The sequence below is a fragment of the Lissotriton helveticus genome, chromosome 5_1 (assembly GCF_964261635.1).
Source record: "Lissotriton helveticus chromosome 5_1, aLisHel1.1, whole genome shotgun sequence".
NCBI classification, from domain to species: Eukaryota; Metazoa; Chordata; class Amphibia; order Caudata; family Salamandridae; genus Lissotriton; species Lissotriton helveticus.
The window spans coordinates 1,651,729,529-1,651,741,953 of record NC_136065.1 but is presented as its reverse complement, the minus strand read 5'-3'; the positions used below and the strand labels follow the sequence as shown (position 1 = coordinate 1,651,741,953).

The window sequence follows — 12,425 nt, the reverse complement described above, 5'->3', positions numbered from 1 at the left end:
GCAGGGGAGGAGATTAGCTGCGATGCAGGAGAATCAGTACAGGAGTCTGAAGGCTCTAGAGGAGATGAAACGAGGGAATATTGCAACGACTTCAGTTTGAAGACAATCTATACCTAAGAGAGGTGTTGTGATGATGATGACTACTGGAAGTCATCAAAGGGGGGATTGAGAGAGCACAAATTTGAAAAATGTAGAAGTGCACCATATTTACAAGCAGGTTGTGTTAGCCTAGTAGAGTGTCTAAACTTATAGAGTGAAAATACATAAGAGTGTTTAAATAGAATAACGATACTTATATCAGTGTGAAACTAATGTAGAATTGTTAGGATGATTTTAGAATCCCATGTTATGTGGCCATTGTGAGGGAAAATGTAATCCTGCTAAATGTAGAAATGTGTAGGCCACATGGCAGTTCACAAAGAGTACAAGAAGCTGATGCATTTCCACATGGAATGGAATCTAATATCGATGTAATGCAAAATATTATTAATCATAGAATTGAAATATATGTTTTATATAGATGTGTTTCAGTAAAGTAATGTGTGTTAGTTAGAATACTGTTTAAACAAAGAGATTAAAAGTGCAGAGTGCAGAGGCCCGTTTCATGTAATTCTAGTAGGCCTGAATAGATAAAGTCGCTTCTTTGATCTGCATGTGCTTGTTAGGGTAAAGCCATACAGAGCACAAACGCAGAGCCTGCTAGATGGTTTACGACTTAAAGATATGGTGGAGGCCGGAATTTGGGGCCTACAGAGAAAGTGTCTGTTTGCAGGTGCGAGGGGGTTTAATCAGGAAAGTGATGAATAGGCTTTGTTCAGAGACGCCTGGCACAGGCCTGGAGGAGGCTTCAGGAATTTCCTGGGGGGTACTGACCAGCCGAGAGGAGCCTGGGAAGCAAGGTCAACGCTAACGATGAACCTAAAGGAGTACCAGCATGGAAATTGCCGCCAGAACCAACACCACGTGAGGGGCGTCTCTAAGGGCGTTCCTATTGGAAATGTGATTTTGTATTAGGGACAGCACACCGGGGTGGAGTTAGAGCAGATGATCTGGGGAGCCTAAGAGAGCGGATGGGTAGGCAGATAGTTTTACTGGAGAGATCGATTTACATCAGAGGACTAAGGGAAGTGTGTGATCTTCTTTGGAAGTCACCACGGCTGACACCTTTTTAGGTAAAGATCTTGTTAAGGGATGTCACTTAGTCTAGTGTAGGGACAGTCTAATCTGTATTTTCCTTTCTGTAAATGACTCTCAAGTTGCAACTCGTAGCTATTCTTGCAACTTTGATGACCTTTGAGCTTGTCTTGGTAATTCTATTCTGCCGACTACGAGCATTTAGAGAATTTATGTTTATTGTGATACCTGTATATCTTTTGAACCTCATTCTGAGATGTTAGTATCTCCAGATAGCTTTGGTTTTATAATAAACTTTTAAACCTTTTTCAGTGGTAAGTGGTTCTTTAGAGTGGTGTAAGTTCTTTATTAATTGACCTAGTAGAGGATTGCCTTTTACTCAATGACAGGTACCAACGATTTAGTCGACCTGAATTGGGATCTGGATTGATAACCATAGACCAGAAATCCCGCGTTAACACACCCATCCAAGGTCACCAAATCTATGAAGCGATTCTGCTTTTTCTCACATTCTCTCTATGTACAAGATACCTTGTATCATTTGAATGGACAGCAGGAGAGTCGGATATTTATGGTTAGTGGGGGTGGGGTTTTGAAGATTAACCTCATTTGACTAAGAGCCGGGGCATCTGGGAGGAAAAGTATTTTAAGGGGGATGAAGTTCACATCTCCTTGGTGAAATTTCTAGATCCTTATTTCATCCTTTCTGTGGATGCAGACTCAGTCATAACAGAGGTCATAGTCCTCGCTCCGACTTTCAAAGGAACTTCAAATATGCATGGCTTATTTGGCTTTGCCCAGCAGGGCTTGCCCGGCGGGGTGAGAATGGCGTTTGTCAGGCGTTCGTCAGGCGATCGGAAGGGGTGAGGCAATAGTTTATGGTTCAATGGTTTTCATGAAGTCTTCTTGATACTATGAAAGCAGGAAAGGGAAGCTTGTCAATAAGCAAACTTAAGACAAGGTGTGACTCCTAGAAAGAATGACTTGGAAACAACATACAGAAACTCACATATAAAAAGGCCCTGATGAGGCTTGAAGTCATGACCCCTGGTTTACAAGACCAGTGCTCTGCCACTGAGCTACAAGGCCAGCCTGCCTGCAGTATGTAAATCGCTTCATGTATTCTTACTGCGGTATGAAGATATCTATGATTTTGAGACTCTGTATGGAAATGCAGTTGCATTTGAATGTCTACATGCGTGCACAAATTGAAGAGCATGGTTAAGACACTATTCTTGGAAGTAGGAAAAACTCCATTTTGATTTGAGAACATAAGAGTATTCACATTTTGGACCATACTGATAGCTTAGTTAGTATGTCCGCAATCAGTGACAGATAGAGAACTCACTTATTAGAAGTGATCTGTCTCTGTGGGGCAGACATATGTCAACAGTCATACACTTGAGATTGCTGAAACTTTAGGAGTAAGAGCTGCTTTCTTATCAGTCTATCTATCCAAACTGGTTAGAATGCCAGGAGTGAGGGAAAGGCAATCCTCTGGACACTTCATGAAAGATCTAATTTCAATTAAGCACAAAACACTTCCCTTAATTTGACATAATTGCCAAAATGGAATAGTCAGTTGGGCCCTTCTAGTGGATTATGGCTGTGTCTTGAAAGAGAGTGTAATTGTACTACGAGACATGCCCACCTTCAAAAGAGTGTCTGATGGCTTTCCGACGAAGGTGGGATTCGAACCCACACGTGCAGAGCACAATGGATTAGCTGTCCATCGCCTTAACCACTCGGCCACCTCGTCTGCCTTAGGTGACTATGTTTCATTTTTTAGGAAATTCTTACTATGTGCTAATTACAAATAATCATAAGTTTCTCCTAGACTCTGTCAGAACTGGCATATGTGGTGTTCAATAGACAGAGCACATGATATAGCAGAATTATCAAATCTGTTCCATTAGGACTGTAGTTTTTAATAGTCATGATAACATGCTAGCATATGAGTCGATCTTGCACAGTGAATAAGGGAGCAGTGCCAGTATCTACTTGGTCAGCTCTAGATTGCTCAACTGGGGAGAAATGAGAACAGTGAGCTCCAGTGGCGCAATCGGTTACCGCGCGGTACTAATACAGCAGTACTTGCATTGAGGCATGCCGAGGTTGTGAGTTCGAGCCTCACCTGGCGCAGCTTACTGGTTTTTCATAAACCATTTCACTAAAAGTAAAGATTAAACTCAGGGTAAAGACGGCCCTTGCTAAAGAGTCTTTACTTCTTTTCAGAATCTGGGTGTCCAACTCTACCAGGTGCAAATATCACAATCCTATTCGATGCTCCTTATAAACATTCCATGATGTGCCGTCTTGCATAGCATGCAAACACCACATCAGTGCATTTAAAAATACATTTGTAGATTAATAAATATGATGAAAACGTTGTCACGGAATAATCATATACTGAGGAGCTGCAAACAGTGCTGTATCAGCTACTTACAATGGTTGTATGACCATCCATCGCTGACAATTATCTCGCGGGCGTTTACATCGCAGCACTTACATCGTATGGGCGATCACAGCGGCATCTTTTTCATCGAACGTTGTTGCAACGCAAATGCGGCCATGTAATTGGCCAGCGTTTCACATCGCCGACTTTACATCGCGCCACATTTACATCGATGTAATGAAGGATTTACCTTGCTTGCATTGAATCTGAGCTCGCTAATGATTAAGGCGCTCTGAGAGGCAGTCCAGCTATTTCTGTGTTATGTGATGGGTGTTTCCCGTACTTGACAGAGAAATTTTGAAAACCATTATTTTTTTCAAATGTAAAGAGTCAGTCATATGTTTCATGACATTTGTTGCCTGATTTACATCTTTTGATGTCTCGGCTCGAGCTTTGGCTCTTGGAGCCAAGTCCTGCCCTGGCTCGGCTCTCCACAAGGCCTTCTGTCCGCGCCAGAAATGTAGTAAATCTTACACCTTTGTGCAGGTGTGAGAGGCCGCAGGGACATGGAGATAGAGGTGAGCGGAGATAGGGGAGGGCTGCTCTGAGCAGAGACAGCGAGGGAGGGGGCAAAATCAGGCCGGGGGCTGAGGGAAGTGACGCAGCCATGAGACTGCTCTATAGGGGAAGAGAGGCCCAGGCGACAAGAGCGAGGGAGGCCAGAGATGAATAGTGACAACACGCGGAGAGCAGCCAGTGGGTGGAGGGTGGACAACGGCTGGGGCAGGGCACCAGAGATGACATGGGAGAGAGAGGACGGGTAGAGGTGATCCGACAGGGCAGCAGGGCAGCAGGGATAGGGCAGTTGGGATGGTGGTGCATAGCAGCTACAGAGGAAAGACGGCCAGACGTGAGGTAGGACAGCAGGGGGCGGGGGACAGATGACAAGGGACTTAGTGGGGATGGGGGCCAGAGGTGAGATGAGACAGCGAGGTAAGAGGGGCAGAGGTGTGGTGGGACCGTCGGGATAGAGGTGAGCTGGGGATGCAGGTGGAGAGGGGCCCATAGGTGAGACATGACATTGGCTAAGTGGGATCAAAAGTGACACTAGATAGTAGAAACATTTGAAGAACACCGATACACCCATCCATCCATCCATCCATCAATCTTTTGTATGTCCACCCATACACCCATCCATCCATCCATCCATCCCCCAGCACCCATCCATGCATCCATCCACCCATACACCCATCCATCCATCCATCCATCCGCCAGCTCCCATACACCCATACATCCATCCATCCATCCGCCAGCTCCCATACACCCATACACCCATACACCCATCCATCTATCCATCCATCCGCCAGCTCCCATACACCCATCCATCCATTCATCCATCCATCCATCCCCCAGCACCCATCCATGCATCCATCCATCCCCCAGCACCCATCCATGCATCCATCCACCCATACACCCATCCATCCATCCATCCATCCGCCAGCTCCCATACACCCATACACCCATCCATCCATTCATCCATCCATCCATCCATCCATGCATCCATCCACCCATACACCCATCCATCCACGCGCCAGCTCCCATACACCCATGCACCCATCCATCCATTCATCCATCCATCCATCCCCCAGCACCCATCCATGCATCCATCCACCCATACACCCATCCATCCATCCATCCTCCAGCTCCCATACACCCATACACCCATCCATCCATCCATCCCCCAGCACCCATCCATGCATCCATCCATCCATCCATCCCACAGCACCCATCCATGCATCCATCCACCCATACACCCATCCATCCATCCATCCATCCGCCAGCTCCCATACACCCATACACCCATCCATCCATTCATCCATCCATCTATCCATCACCCAGCACCCATCCATGCATCCATCCACCCATACACCCATCCATCCGCCAGCTCCCATACACCCATACACCCATCCATCCATTCATCCATCCATCCATCCCCCAGCACCCATCCATGCATCCATCCACCCATACACCCATCCATCCATCCATCCATCCATCCGCCAGCTCCCATACACCCAGACACCCATCCATCCATTCATTCATCCATTCATCCATCCATCCCCCAGCACCCATCCATGCATCCATCCACCCATACACCCATCCATCCATCCATCCATCCATTCATCCTAAGTGCTGGCTTTCAGTATGCATTTTGGAATGGCATTCGACTGTCTGATTTTTTTTTTTAATGGCCTGCATAATAATATCTCGTCTTGGAAATAATATCCGCTGCATTTTCCCGTTTCCCGTTGTAATATCCGCTGCATTTCATTTTGGAAATTATATCCGCTGCATTTTCCCATTTCCCGTTCTATAAATGCATTTTCCTAAGGTAACATCGCTGCATTTTCCTAAGGTAACATCGCTAACATCGCATGCCTTGTAATGGCATGCGATGTTAATGACATCGCGCAGTCCTAGCATGCGATGTGAACGACAATGCGATGTCACCGATGCTCTGGGTGCTTCCCACTTACAATACAATTTAACTGAAAGACATATCAAAAGAAGAGCGTCATCATATTAATGTTTCTAGTCAACATAAGAGTTGCACCATAGCAGCTTATGGTGCTTTCTGCTCAGATTGTGCCTCCAATCCCACATTGATTTTTTAATTATTTGCAGTTTAAAGAAACAATTCATGCTCAAAGTTAACTTTTTAAAACCATTCAACCTATTACATTTATTTCTCTAACTTGTGAATGTGGTCCATGTTCTCTTTTCCTCATCCCCATCACGATACTCCTTTTCCCGAAATCAGGTTCACTTCTTTTTCCAGCCCACCCATCCAAGGTCACCAAATCTATGAAGCGATTCTGCTTTTTCTCACATTCTCTCTATGTACAAGATACCTTGTATCATTTGAATGGACAGCAGGAGAGTCGGATATTTATGGTTAGTGGGGGTGGGGTTTTGAATATTAACCTCATTTGACTAAGAGCCGGGGCATCTGGGAGGAAAGTATTTTAAGGGGGATGAAGTTCACATCTCCTTGGTGAAATTTCTAGATCCTTATTTCATCCTTTCTGTGGATGCAGACTCAGTCGGAACAGAGGTCATAGTCCTCGCTCTGACTTTCAAAGGAACTTCAAATATGCATGGCTTATTTGGCTTTGCCCGGCGGGGTGAGAATGGCGTTTGTCAGGCGATCGGAAGGGGTGAGGCGATAGTTTATGGTTCAATGGTTTACACGAAGTCTTCTTGATACGATGAAAGCAGGAAAGGGAAGCTTGTCAATAAGCAAACTTAAGACAAGGTGGGACTCCTAGAAAGAATGACTTGGAAACAACATACAGAAACTCACATATAAAAAGGCCCTGATGAGGTTTGAACTCATGACCCCTGGTTTACAAGACCAGTGCTCTGCCACTGAGCTACAAGGCCAGCCTGCCTGCAGTATGTAAATCGCTTCATGTATTCTTACTGCGGTATGAAGATATCTATGATTTTGAGACTCTGTATGGAAATGCAGTTGCATTTGAATGTCTACATGCGTGCACAAATTGAAGAGCATGCTTAAGACACTTTTCTTGGAAGTAGGAAAAACTCCATTTTGATTTGAGAACATAAGAGTATTCACATTTATGACCATACTGATAGCTCTAGTTAGTATGTCCGCAATCAGTGACAGATAGAGAACTCACTTCTTAGAAGTGATCTGTTCTCTGTGGGGCAGACATATGTCAACAGTCATACACTTGAGATGGCTGAAACTTTAGGAGTAAGAGCTGCTTTCTTATCAGTCTATCTATCCAAACTGGTTAGAAGGCCAGGAGTGAGGGAAAGGCAATCCTCTGGACACTTCATGAAAGATCTAATTTCAATTAAGCACAAAACACTTCCCTTAATTTGACATAATTGCCAAAATGGAATAGTCAGTTGGGCCCTTCTAGTGGATTATGGCTGTGTCTTGAAAGAGAGTGTAATTGTACTATGAGACATGCCCACCTTCAAAAGAGTGTCTGATGGCGTTCCGACGAAGGTGGGATTCGAACCCACGCGTGCAGAGCACAATGGATTAGCAGTCTGTAGGAAGGTAGATCCCTGACTATGGTTACCCCCAACTTTTTTGCCTGGTGTTTTGCTGGTTTTCTGACTTAGTTGACCTGGGGCCCTGCCATTCAGGACCCCAGGCCCACTGCTCTCTCTGTTAAAATGGATTCCATGTGCCCTAGGTACATATCCAATTGGCACTGGGCCCTCTCTGAGTCCCTGTACCCAGGGCTGAGGTGCACCCAGAAGTCTCCCAGGGGCTGCAGCATGTATTATGCCACCCCTGGGCTGACTATCTAAATTGACACAACTGGCTGCTTGACAGCTGGGAGCAAGGTGGTGTAATCACCCTTTGCTTTAGATATAGTATACCTATATCTAAACCTAAGTGGACACACAGATCTCCTATCAGTCACTCCTATGGCAGGCCTTAACAATCCTGAAGGCAGAGTGCTTGGAATCGTGTGAGATGGTGCTCTGGTATGAGCTGAGCCTGTCTGCGGCTTTCGGGATCTATCCCTTAGCCGTTTTCATGATAGCCTCAGACCATATACTCTTAAGTACCTTATAATCCTCGCGGTTATGGTAACTTTGGACTGCCATTATCTAAACATGTCGTGTAAGGTGTCATACGCTTTGGAATACTACCCCCTCGCCAGTTCTGGCGACGGGGGTAGCATTCCACCCCTCTAGAGGGAGAAGACATGTTGGTAACCTGTAACCCCGGTTAAAGTCGAACATAGCCTCAGCTCCACAAGATGGATGCTGCCACCGAGACACAAGTCTGCCCTCCTGCTGCTGGGAGTCCTCCCAGCGCGGGAGGCAAGGACAAAGGGTTTCCTGCCAGGGGCGGTGCCAGCACCGTCCCAGACAGGATTTTGTGTATCCCAGGTAGGCAGGGCTATAGAGGAAGGTGACTGCAAGTGGCACCCCGGTGCTCACTGTGCATATGCCGGCTAGAACCAGTTCCAGGGGCACACCAGCCCCTGAGCTGGGGAAAGCCCGGCATGGGAGAGGGGTGTAACCACCCCCCTCCTAGTCCCACCCATAGGGCAGGACTTAGTCGCGTGCCAGCCCCCTTTTGCAGGATAAAGGTAGGAGCAGGCCACCTTCCAAATTAGATCAATCTTTGAATCCTGAACCGACTTTCTACGAGAGGAACTCAAGACTCTTCCTAAGATTTCTCCCTTGTGACTAAGGAGTAGTCACCCTGCAGCAGCAGGCACCAACCAAGCATCGCGGTTTGCTGTAAGTCTCTCCTCCGGATCAAGACTGCCCAGCTCGACTAGAACCGGCTTCTCTGGCACCTCTGACCTCAACCTGCATCATCAGCCCAGCTGTGATCCGTGGGTGTGACGAGACCTCGAGGGACCGGCCATCTTCAGAACTGCACGACGCTTGTCCAGCACGACCACCGAGTGACCCTCGACTGAGTGCTTTGGGGTAAGAGAAGCCCCGACTCTGAGCAGCTCCAGCACCGAAGTACAGCCCCCTTGCATCCACGAGATCTGCGTGTGGCCTTTCTGCTCTTTGCTGCTCACCGCGTTGTCCAGGTCACTTGCCCGTTGGCTAGTGGCCCTTTTACGATGCTTCACGACGACAAACACCACTGGTCTGGTTGCTCCAGACTGGCCCTTGCTCCCCTCCAACAGAGGAGCACCCTGGACCCTCCTGGTCCACTCCAGACTCTATTTTAGGTCCACCGCGTGGGCTTGCATTTGCCAAGACTTGTTGCCCCAATCCTGGGTCCAGCGACCTCGACAGCAGATACCTTCGTGGGACAGCTCGCACCTCCATCCTGGTCGCCGACAACGCCTCCTGGTCCAAGAGACTGCAGAGCCCAGCAGCGCCCACTCACCTGGTCGAGGTGACTTCGTCCGGTGCCACTCTGGTGCCCACTTAATCACTGGCTAGTGATTCAGAACTTGGTCCCCTCTGCTTACAGGTCTTCTCCTTCCCTGATCCAGGCTTGGATCTCCACGAACTTCTTCACTGGCCGCCTGCCAGCAACTTCTTTTCTTCAGGCTCCTGGTTCGTCAACGAGGGTTTCCGATGCAACTTGAACCCTATGCAGCCGCAGCCCCTGGGCTAGGTAAACCGAGTACTCCGGTGCTCCAGCATAGTCCAACACCCTAAGTGTTCGGATCCACTCTTGTTTTCGACCCACCTAGTCGGGTTCGCCCGAGAACAGTAACTTTGTGATTGCTAGTATCCATAGACTTGTTCCCGCATTACTCGTGAGAGTTCCCACTCTGCACACGGCGTCCCTAGGCCTCCTGCTTCAAATCCAAGGGTTCAGCATTGTAGGCCTAGCGTTTCTACAGTCTAGAAAAGTATTACTTACCTGCTAGTAACTTTGCATTCCACTTCTTGTGTATATGGTTTTTCGTGCCCCTCGGGCATTTGTGTAAATTGTGCGACTTTCAGTATTTCTTTAAGAGTTTTGTTGTGTGCTTAGCTCCCTGTCTCATAAAGAGCCAGGGTAGTCTTGTTATAAATAAATATACTTTATTTTTGATAACAACTTGTTTGGTGTCCTTTCACTTGGTGTTCAAGGGGTAATGTGATGGTAAAACAGCTGGCTTAACACGCCCTCTAGAGTTTAGCCTTAGACTGCTCGTGTCCATGCTACTAGGATAGCTGGTCTATCAGGTTGACTTACAACCAAACATCAATAAGGGTTGTTTGGACTGATACATAGTGATCACTAGAATAGTGAGCACTGCATATCAGGCCAACTTCTCACATTGGTGAGCAGCGGGTGGGATTTGAGCTTGCTGTTGTTTTCCCACACGTATCCCAAGAATATCATTTGAAAGATCACATAAGTACTAAGGTACATATAACTTAGCTTAGAATACTCTGAGTTCTACTGAACCAGCTGTTGTAGCTCCTAGGGCTTAGCACACCCTAAACTACAACTCTAGCAAGGGATCAGTAGGTAAACATTAAGGGCCAGATGTAGGTAAATTTTATTTACCGACCTCTTAAATACCGAGTCATACCGACTCGGTATTTAAGAGGTCGGAAAATAAAAATACCGAGATGTAGGTAATTGCAGATGTGCAATTACCGAATCGGAAACAGTCGGTAATTTCCGATGTGGTAAATACCGACCAGTTAATGCCCATGCATTCCTACGGGCTTTGAAGCCCATAGGATTGATTGGGCATTTACCGGTCGGTATTTACCACATCGGAAAATACCGACTGTCACAAGGGTGCAGGGGGTGTCACTTTGACACCCTCTGGCACCCCCAAAAGAGGCTCGGGTGCCATGTGGCAGGCATACCTGCCCTAAGGGCAGGTCTGCCTGTCATATGGCATAGGTGTGCATGCACACATGTGCATGCACACCAGAAACGGTATTTTACCATCAAGTAGTATTTGATGGTAAAATACCGATGTTGTACTGCTTGTGGGACTCAGAAGAGTCCCACCTACATACCAATTTTCCGGAATCAGTAATGATACCGACTCGGTATTTTACATACTCGGTAAATTTACCTATCGGTAAATTTACCGAGTCTGTAAATTACAGGGACCTACATGTCAAATTGGTTTTACCGGGTGGTAACGGCCGAATTCGGCCGTTACCACCCGGTAAAAGCCTACCTACATCTGGCCCATAGTGTAGGTAAGTGCACCACTTACACCTCACTAGAAAAGCATGTCTACCCATGGAGAGTCTTCACAGACTCCCATAGTGGTCATTGACCCTCCACAGGTCACTTCAAGATATGCAGCTCTCAGTTTCCAGGAGATGAGACAAGTGTGTACCTCCAGGAAACTGAAACAGGGGTCTAACCCCACCATTCCCTTTCTGATAGGTCTCTTAGAGACATATGATGCTAGGAAAGCATCTCAGGGAGATGGGAATATGCCAGCCTTAGAGGGACACCTTGGTGACCCAGACCTCCTTGACACTGAAAATGCAGTTGAGGAGGAGGAAGAAGAGGAGACTTCTGGGGATGAGGCAGACAGGCCTGAACTAGTCAGCAGACTTACTAGGGCCAACTTAGACCTGCTTGGGAGAGGAGCTGGGGGCCCCCCAGTACTGACCCTGATCAGGCCTAACATTGGAGTTAGGAGAGATAGATCTCCTTCTAGGGACTCCAATAGATCTCTGCACTCTAATGCCTCTTCTCAGAGGAGAAGGAAATCTCCCCAGAGGAGATTGACTTCCCCTCAGAGAATAGAGCATGAAGCAAGGATGAGACAAGCTAATCTGAGGATTGGAAGGGAAGAACTTGCCCTGGCCAAAGAGAAGCTTGCCTTTGCTAGAGAACAGAAGATGTGTGGGACAGTTCCCACTGGTGGCAGCATTATCCAAGGATAAAGAAAGGAGTTTAGATACTAAACACCTGACAAAAATAGTGCCCCCTTTAAACAAGGGGATGACATCCAGAAATGAATGGCTGCTTTGGAGAGGGCCTGCACTGTCCAGTGCATCCCCCAGAGTCAGTGGGCAGCTATACTGTGGCTCTCCTTTGATGGCAAAGGTAGAGATAAGCTCCTCACTACTAGAGTTGAGGATGCTAACAATTACCAAGTCCTGACAAATGCACTGGTTGATGGGTTTGGCTTAAACACTGAGCAGTACAGGTTGCTGTTCAGGGATACCCAGAAAACTCAGTGTCAGGATTGGGCTGACTTTGTTGATTGTGCCACTAAGGCTTTAGAAGGCTGGCTACTGGGTAGCAAGGTTACTGACTTCACAGGATTGTACAATATTATTATGAGAGAGCAAGTCTTAAATAATTGTCAGAACCAGTTATTACACCAGCACCTGGTAGACTCTGATCTGACCTCTCCACAAGAATTGGGTAAGAGGGCAGACAAATGGG

The 12,425-nt window shown here is 47.0% G+C and overlaps 3 non-coding genes across 3 annotated transcripts; all 3 read right to left on the bottom strand.

The window, feature by feature from the left end:
• Positions 1-2,151: 2,151 nt before the first annotated feature.
• TRNAT-UGU (transfer RNA threonine (anticodon UGU)) lies at positions 2,152-2,223 on the bottom strand. The gene has a single exon. It is a non-coding gene; the product is annotated as a tRNA-Thr (tRNA).
• Positions 2,224-2,811: 588 nt separating this feature from the next.
• On the bottom strand, positions 2,812-2,893 carry TRNAS-GCU (transfer RNA serine (anticodon GCU)). Its single transcript has one exon. It is a non-coding gene; the product is annotated as a tRNA-Ser (tRNA).
• A 4,005-nt stretch (positions 2,894-6,898) lies between these two features.
• TRNAT-UGU (transfer RNA threonine (anticodon UGU)) lies at positions 6,899-6,970 on the bottom strand. Its single transcript has one exon. It is a non-coding gene; the product is annotated as a tRNA-Thr (tRNA).
• Positions 6,971-12,425: the final 5,455 nt, after the last annotated feature.